Source organism: Vulpes lagopus, chromosome 12 (assembly GCF_018345385.1).
Source record: "Vulpes lagopus strain Blue_001 chromosome 12, ASM1834538v1, whole genome shotgun sequence".
In the NCBI taxonomy this organism is placed as follows: domain Eukaryota; kingdom Metazoa; phylum Chordata; class Mammalia; order Carnivora; family Canidae; genus Vulpes; species Vulpes lagopus.
In genome coordinates this window covers 11,378,894-11,387,454 of record NC_054835.1, presented here as the reverse complement: position 1 = coordinate 11,387,454, position 8,561 = coordinate 11,378,894, and the positions used below count along the sequence as shown (strand labels likewise).

General features: G+C 63.5%; 1 protein-coding gene across 2 annotated transcripts in view; it reads left to right on the top strand.

The window, feature by feature from the left end:
* The first annotated feature begins 6,679 nt into the window (after positions 1-6,679).
* The window catches only part of ADAMTSL2 (ADAMTS like 2), a 33,382-nt gene continuing 31,500 nt past the window's right edge, over positions 6,680-8,561 (top strand). For both annotated transcript variants that reach the window (XM_041726667.1, XM_041726666.1), the window contains exon 1: positions 6,680-6,918. The gene's annotated coding sequence lies outside the window, so the exon portion shown is untranslated. The remainder of the gene's footprint in view (positions 6,919-8,561) is intronic.

The following is an 8,561-nucleotide window of genomic DNA, read 5'->3' as shown; positions in this document are numbered from 1 at the left end:
CTGTGTGGATGTGCTACACTGGAGTGTGGAGTGTGATCGCCCAGTGACAGCAGGAGCCCCTGGTGCTGCTGACCCATCTCAGTGTCCCCACTCTGGGCTTCCGAGGCCTGCCTGCACCTCCTTTCCTTCCATAGGGGAGCAACCAGACCCCCTTCCCATAGATCTCATTTTTGTCTTCAGCTGCCTGGACCCCAATCTCTGCCGTTTGCAGCGAGGCCTTTGGTCATGCCATTTTTCTGCTTTCATGACTTCCAAGGCACCTGCATCCTTGGGGTGAAGCACAAGTGTTGAGGAGACCACTGGGCACACCCACCACACCCCTGGGTCTCTGCCATCTCCCCAGACCCTGTCTCTCCTCCTAGCCCCCCACCTCCCCTGAAAGAATGTGCTTCCTCCCCCTCCTCTTTCTGGTTGCTGGCTAAACAGCACCATCTGTGGGGAAGGCTGCCCCCCGGCCTGGCGCCCAGGCAAGCCGAGGTGCTCTTCCTTGGGCCCAAGCCTGGCACACGGTAGGTGTTCAACAAACACTGGCTGAATGAATGGCTTTGTTCAAGGAATGAATGAAAGTCCAAGGAGGCCAGGCTCCTGCACATTGCAGTCTGGCACTTAGGAGGCCCCTTCCCTCTCCAAATGGGAAAACCAGATCCTGCTGTGTGTGCAGCTCTAGGCAGGGCAGGAGGCAGGCGACCCCATGTGGGCTGTCACGCAGGCCGGCTCTCCCTGCCCACCTCTCCAGCCCTTGGCTCCTACTCGCACACAGCCCCCAGCCCCAGCTCCCAGGGGGAATACATACCCTGTGGTGTGGAAATGCAAGGAGATGTCAGGTGCTCAGAGAACTCTCTGGAGCCATCAACCCTGCTCAGAAGCAGGAAAACATTCCACAGTTGGTTTTGTGCATGAGTGTGTGTGTGTTTTCTTTGCAGCTGTAAACTCCAGGGCCAGGGCTGTAAGCTAGGGGAAGGGAAAAAGAGAAGGGGGAGGTGTTGGAGGAACGCAAGGGTGGGGTTGGCTGTACATGTGTTGCAGTGATTAAGGCAGAAGGGGGCCGAGGGGGGCTGCCCCCAAGGGGGAAGACAGGTGACCAGGCCTGGGGCAGCCTGAGGAGCCCCTGCAGACCGGCAGGAAGTCCAAGTAGAGCGGAGAGGTGGGGGCGGCCCGCATGTGGCTCCCCTCCGAGACCCAGCCGCCTGGAGACCGACCAGCTGGCTCAGGGGAAGGCGTCCAGTTCTGAACAGGACTGAAATGACCCTCGGCTCTCCCTGCAGCCGGGGAAGCCACAGGCCTGGGGGCTGGGGAAGGGGAGGCAGAGTGGCGGACACTGGCTGGCTGCTTTGAGGGTGGTGTCGCCCTGGGTGGTGTGCCGGCTGGGACAGGGCTTGGCTGGGAGCCCACTCAGCCTGGGGAAGACTCAACCGGGCGCCTGAGCTGCGGGTGTGCAACCTGTCCCCATCCTCCCTACTGTCCTGTGGCCTCTGCCTGCCAGGCTGCCATGGTCACCCCCTGCCCTGCCACCTGCTCATGCTTGGGCCGCACCCAAGCCCACAGGCCACACACCCTCCTTCTGCCCGGACATCGTCATGGCTTGGGTCTTCCCCATTTGTACTGTAGCCCTCAGCCTCCCCTGACCCCCACCGGGGTGCAGTCTCTCCCTTCTAACACCCCGCGCCCCCCCACACTATATGCATCTTGAAAACTGCTCGTACATATAGACGCTGCTTCAGCGCCGGCCATGTGTAGGGCTCTGTGCCAAGCACTCTTCCTACTTTGTCCTGTCGGGTCCCGTCAGCAGCCGGAGCGGGGGGCGGGGGGGGACTGTCTCTGCTGCCCCTATGTCACAGGGCAGGAGACTGAGACCCAGAGAGGAGCAGGGCCTGGCTCCTGGCACATGTTCCTGTCACCGAATGTCCCAGGATGGCCTGGCCTCCCTGCCCAGCCCCAGGCAGCATCCCCCCTCCACCCAGCAGATGGCGCCGGCCCCAGGGGGACCCTGCGGAGGTAGTGGTGGGGTGGCTGCAAGGGGAGCCCACTGCCCGCACCCCCTTCCCTCGCCCCCTTTGCTGCTGTGGAGAAGGGCCGGTTTTATAGAGGTGCTGAAATGCCTGGAATGCCACACAGCTCCCGCCTCCCGGACAGCTGTCTGTCTGCTTGGTCGGGCCCAGAGAGCCGAGCCAGCTGCTGCGCCTGCGTCCTCCAAGTTGGGAACACCCGGCCCAGAGCTCTCGGGCGCCCCAGAGCACAGCAGCCCTTGCACCTTGGCTCTTTGAGCAGGGCCCACTGAGGCACCCCTGCCCCTGGCGGGAGGGGGTCTGGGCTTTGACACTTTCCAGCTCGTCCCTCGGGGGCCTCCCTGCCCCCCCCCGAACGCCAGGCAGGGCATCTGCTCTGGGCACATGTCTATATGTGTCTACAATGGAGCTTGTGATAGCCATCCTGTGTTGTCCTCAGCTGCGGGCTGAGAGTTAGCAGCGTCTCTGAGCACCTGCCAGGAGAGCCTAGCCGGGGCCTCCGCCCGTGCCCCACGGGGTTGCTGGAATGCTGATGAGCGTGTGGCACTCTGAGCAGTAGCCCGTCCATCTGTCTGGCCCTGGGGCTTTGTGTCCCTGGAGCTCCAGTGGCAAGCTCACTTCCTGGCCATGGCAAGGCTTCTCAGGCCCCGACCTTCTTCTGTATTTGGGTGGAAAGGAGCCTCTTGTGGAATCTGAGAACCAGAGAGGCCCACACGCTTCCTGGGTGCCCCTGCTTGAACTTTCAAGCCTTGGCATAACAGAGGATGCCAGTGCTTCTGGCTGAGAAAGGACGAGGAAACAGAGAAGCCCATGTTTTGGTCCAGACTCCCACCTGCTGACCCCCAGTGGTCGACTCCCACCTGCTGATCCCCAGTGGTCCAGACTCCCACCTCCCATTTCTCCCAGTGGTCCACAAGAGGAAGTTCTTCCCGAGTGTCCAGCCCCAGGGCCCAGGGCAGAGAAAGCTGTCCTCTGGGGCCAGTCATCTTCTGGGTCTGGCCATTCACCTCCAAGCTGGCCAGATGGCCCCTCGGTGGCCCAGTGCCTGCTGGGTGGGAAAGCTCAGAAGGTGCCTGGGCCCTGGACAGTGAGCAGACAGGAGGACAGGCAGAACACGGGGGGAGATGGTGCAGGTGGGCTGCCCTCGAGACTGTGTTGGCTGGCCTCTGGGTGCCAGGGGCGAGGAGCCACCTCACACTGGCTTCTTCCCTCTACAGGACAGCACCCAGCTCCCAGGGAGACTGTTCCCCTACCAGCACCCCAACTGGTCACCCCATGGCCCACCCGTGCCCCTCCCGGGCCCTGGATCTATTCTTTGCCTTGAGCTGCCTGTTCCTTGCTCTTCCGCCTGCTTTCCCAGGCCCTTGCCCAGCATCCGGTAGACATGGGCCTCTTCTCCTGTTTCCAAGCGTCTCCCCAGAGATCCAGAAGGCTCTGGTGGAAAGACAGTCTCCTTCTAAAACACAGGTGTCTCCGGCACCCCTGTCCTGGGCAGGGCCCCAGGCGGCAAACTGCGTGGGTGGTGGGTGGGGACGCTGTCTGTGGCAAAGGGCTGGGTGGTGTCAGCAGGCCAGCAGGCAGCTCTGCCTCAGGACAGTGGAGGACTCCCACAGGACAAGGAGGTCCTGGCTTCAGGAGCTGCCGCATAAGCCCACCCCTTTATTTATTGAGCACCTACTACGCACAGGGCCCCACAGAGTGGCAGTGTGAACCAGGAGCAGCCCCTGCTCTGTGGGGTCCTAGCTACCAGTCAGGAAAGATCATTCTGGCCAATGTGGGAAGTCTCAACGAAGTGCTGGGGCAGAAGATCATTGGGGGGCGTTGAGCATGTCCAGATGGGTACAAAAGAAGGGCCCTGAGAGTGGGGACCAGGACCCGAGGTGGGGGCTTGGAATCACTTCTTGCAGTGACTCTCTGGGAAGCGCAGACACAGTTGGAATCACAGGAGGGACAGAGGAGGCAGTGACTCCGCTAGGTGATTGTGGGGCTGGGTGCCAAGCAGAGGGACCTTTGCTCAAAATGCAGGATGGGGTTTTTCTTCCCTCTGCAGATTCTCTGGCCTGATGGTGCTATTTTTTTATTCGAGGTTTAGTACCATGTTCCTTTGGGTGCAAGGATACTCCTGGGATGAGCGCTCACTCTTACATTTAGCCAGGACCCCACCCTGAGACTCAGCCTCACCCCAGTCCCTTGGTGTGCAGAGGGTGGCTGTGGTTGCTGGGTCAGGGCTGGGGGGGCAGGGTGGGTGGTCAAGAAGAACCTGGGAGGTGGAGAGAGGCAGATGGTGCATGAGCCGAGGCCCCATCGCCCCATCCGGTGTCACTTCCAGAACACGGACTCCAAGGTGACATTGTTCAGACTTTCACACGGTGACGGCAGAGCCTCGACCCCAAACGCGGGTCCCTTGTGAGCACGGGCTGGGCTGCGGTCCTGGTTTTGTGTGGTGCAGCCGGCTGGAAGGCTCCTCCTTTGGGCTCCTGCTCCCAGAGCCTGGCCGGGACCCTGTGAGGTGGGTCCTGGGGCACCCGAGGTCAGCTGGCCCAGGAGCTCTACCCTTACCAGTTCCACACTCAGAGCACCATGAGGCCTTCAGGGAGGTGCTTCCCACCTATGCTTTATTCATTCTTCACCCCTCCCCAAATTCCTAGGGTCTCTGGGGCCCCCAGAATCTTCCCTGGATCTTAGGGTCCCCCCTCCCGACATCCCCATGTCACCAGCAGATCAAGCAGCAGCTGCAGCTCCCCTTGAGTCTGGAGTCTGGGGGCTCAGCGGGGTCACGAAGCGGGGAGCCTTGGTGGGTTCCTTGAGGTGGAGGGGGGTGGGGTGGAAGTGTGGGGGGCCCTGGGTCACACACCTGCAGGAGGTCACGAAGCCGGGGAGGGGGGTGCAGGGCGTGGGTGGTGGTAGGCCTGGCTCCCAGGCGCTGTCCTGACCGGCGAAGAGAAGGCGCAGGGGGTGTTTATGTTGGTTGGCTGTGGGGTCCCTCCCAAGGGAAACCATTAGTCACCCTGGCGCTGGCTGGATGCAGAGCCAGAAATGCCAGGAGTTTGGGGACTGTGCCAGGGGGTGCAGGGCCCTGGCGCTTGGCTGCAGGGGAGGGGATGGTGGCTGAGGCCTCGAGCAAGCACTGGTGTGGTCTGTCGCATGTCCATGAGGGGCCAGGGGCTGCGGTGGGGGGGCGGGTGACAGGCCCTGCCGTGTCTGTGCTTCTGTGCACCGACCGCAGGGGACAGTGTGGACCCGGGTGCAAGTCTCGATTGCACTGACTATCCCAGCAGCTCGGAGGGGAGCTGAGGTGAACAAGACCCGCCTCTCTCTGATGCTCTGGGGAGCACACACACCTCCTAAGAACCCCACAGATGAAGAGGATATGGTCTGTAAGAGTGGTGGGGTCCCCAGTGTACCGCCAACCGGACATGTGACCCGGGCTGTCACTCAATAGTCTCGGAGCCTCAGCCTCTCCATGTGCAAACCAGGGGTGGTGAGGTTGTTGGCCTCGGAGCTCTTGGTGCACAGGGAGGGCAGCGCACAGGGTAGGAGGTGGTGTGGTTTTATGCGTGTTCCTTCTCAGCTCTTCCTGTTGGTGGCCAGATGTAGATCAGAACTTCCCGGGGGGCTGGAATGGCGCGACACAGCCAAAGGGGTTCAGCACACGGTGCTGCCCCAGGGAGGACAGAGGGGAGAAGGAGGGTTTTCCAGCTGCTTCTCTGGGCCTATGACACCTGTATAGCAGAGGGGGTGGTGCTCAGACGGCCTTACACGCTGCTTTCGCCCCCACTCTGTGCTCCAGGCAGGGGGCTCGGGGCAGGGGGCTGCTGATGCACAAGGGGAGGGTGCCGGACCTTGCTGTGGTTTACGGCTCGCCAGGACTGGGGTCTGCTGGGCTCCTGGGCGGCTAGAGCGCGTGCTGCTTGCTCCGTCCTCGGCTCCGTCCTCGGCTCCACACTCTGACTCAGCAGGAACACAGGCCCGGAGCACCACGTCTGGCCCGCCTGGGGCTGCCCAACTGGCCTGGGACCAGCCAGGCCGCTGTGCCCTGCCAAGCTGGTGCTGAACATCTGCGCAGAGTTCCCCATGTGCCCCCCCCCCCCCGCCCCCACAGGCCGTGGCCACTCTGGCTGTCTGGTCAGTAAGCCATGGGCACTTCTGTGCCTTCCCTGGAGCCCCAGGCTGAGCCCTCACTGGATCCCCCTTGATGCCTCCACCTGTGGAGGCATCGGCCTCTCAGGGGAACCTTTCTGAGGCCGCCTGGGTGACCCAGATGTCACCTTTCCCATCTGTGAAATGGGGCGATCAGATTGGACATGGCACATGGCCCGGGACTCCATTCTCGGGCGGGCCAGAGACTGGGGGGTGCCCTTCTTGAGGCAGAAATCAGGCAGGCCTGGGCTGGGGCCTTGGCACCCCCAGTCTCCGCTGTGACCCCGGGCCCACAGCTGCTCTGTCTGGACACCCCAGCACACAGCTCCCGGCGTGAGACCCGGGAAGGCGGCCTCCCCGCTTGTTGCTCTGGGCCGCCGCCGAGGCAGCAGTCAGCAGGCAGCTGGCCGGCCTGGCCGGACTCCAGAGGCGCGGAGCGGGTTAAAGTGTGCGCCAGGCCGGCCGCGGCGGGCGGGGGAGCAGCCTGGTGGGAAGTGTGAGTTCCTCCCTGTCTGCCTGACAGCTATAAAGGCCGCCCCGCTGCAGAGCCGCCACTGGGCTGCGCGCCTCCCTGGGAACCCCCTCTCGTGGGTGCTCTTTGAAGTGGAGGAGGGAGGCGGCGACCGGGAGGAGGAGGAGGAGGAAGGGAGTGAGGCCGAGCCCACGGCTCCCTGCACTCTGAGCCTCCCCCTGCTCTGAGCACCTGGCGCTGCCTGCCCACAGCAGCTCTGCCCCCTTCCCCAGGAGGACAACCTGCTGACCCCGGGGCCAGGTAGGCCGCCCCGACCTTCCCACCTCCCACCACAGCCCTCCCCGGGCATGGGGGCAGCTCGGTGTGAGCCGGCAGGGAGGGGGGGCGCAGAGCATCCCCCGGCCCCCTCGGGGGAGCTGTTACATAACAGGAGGAGGGCTCCCAGGGAGGGGTCGCGACGGGCAGAGCATGGCGAGGGTGGCCCCTCAGCCCCCAGCCTCGGGCGCCTGAAGCTCTTAGTGAGGCGAGCCTCTCCTGCTGGCCGGTGTCTGTTTTTGGACCCCAGGGAGGGATGGATCCCGCGTGAGCCGGACCTGGCCCATGGCCAGCGGTGTCTGGGAGTCTTAATGAAAACCAAGTGTGGGGCCGGCTCAGCACCTGTCTTTAGCCCGGCAGGCAGGAGCTCGGGCACCGATTAGCCAATGGGACCGCTGAGGGGGGCTCCAGGCTGTGCGAAGCTGGCGGGGGCTGCAGATGGGGGCCCGCGGGGGAGGGGTGGCAGACGGGGTGGGAGGTGGCAGCAGGCGGCTGGCGAGGTGGGGGTCTCAAGGACGCTGGCTCCAAACTCGAACTGAGGGTGTCCTGCTGCCTCCTCCTGGCACAGACATTCTGAAGACGAGTGGAAGTTGCTGGCACAGCTCCTGGAGATCTGCAGGTGCTTGACCTGCAAGGGCTGATGGAGGGGACAAGGGGCGGATTTGGAGGTGGCCTGGGGCTGGCGGGCCTGGCAGGCAGGGGTGGGGGACCTTCACACCTCCTTCCTTGGAATTAGCTGGGCCTACGTTTCCTTGGGTCTGGCAACTACTCAGGCCACTTTGCTGCGTGGCTTGGGGCAAGTTGGCTTCCTCCTCTCGTGCCTGACCACCGGGGGACGGGCTGGGTGGCTTCTGAAGCCCCTTCTTGTGCCTTGCTGGCAGGTGACACTCCAGACATGAGACAAGTCCTGGACAGAGGCTTGCTGGGGCCCCCGTGCCTCCCTTCTAGGAAGCAGGCATCCACACAGGGAAAGCAGATGGGCAAGGCTGAGAGGCCAGGAGGCTGGAGGGTCCCCTTGATCTGACCCCTGGTGGCTGGGGGTTGGTGACAGTGCCCGTGCATTGGGACACAGCCTTGCAGCCCCTGGCTGCCCCCTGGCTCCACACTCCGGGGGCACGAGCTGTGCATCTTGGTTGGGGTGTGAGAGGCCCAGACACTCAGCAACCTCAAGGGCAGGGGTAGCAGTGGCCAGGGTGGGGAAGGGCCTGGTGGAGTGGGTGGTGTCCGCGGCCCTTCCAGCAGCCCCACGTGGCTGGCAGGGTATCACTCTCCCACGTGGGCGGCAAGCGCCCAGCAGTGAGAATTCCCAGGAGCTCTTGCTCTGGCCAGTTCACCCGCTGAGGTGGTAGCCTGAGCTCTGGTGCTTGGCTCCTTCACCCGATGGGTGTGGCCGGGGCCCGCAGCTGGATTCCTCCACAGGCACTCACTCCCTGGGCAGCTTGGCGGTCGGGGCGAGCACCCCTGCCCATCCTTAGGTGGGGGTGGGTGGGGAAGACAAAGCTCAGCAAACACACCACCACCTGTGGCTCTCGTGCCCATGGCAGGCATCTCTAATCACTCACCGAACTCTCCCATGGGACCACCAAGCAGCCACTAACCATCAATCCCAGATAGCCCCAAGGGCTCTT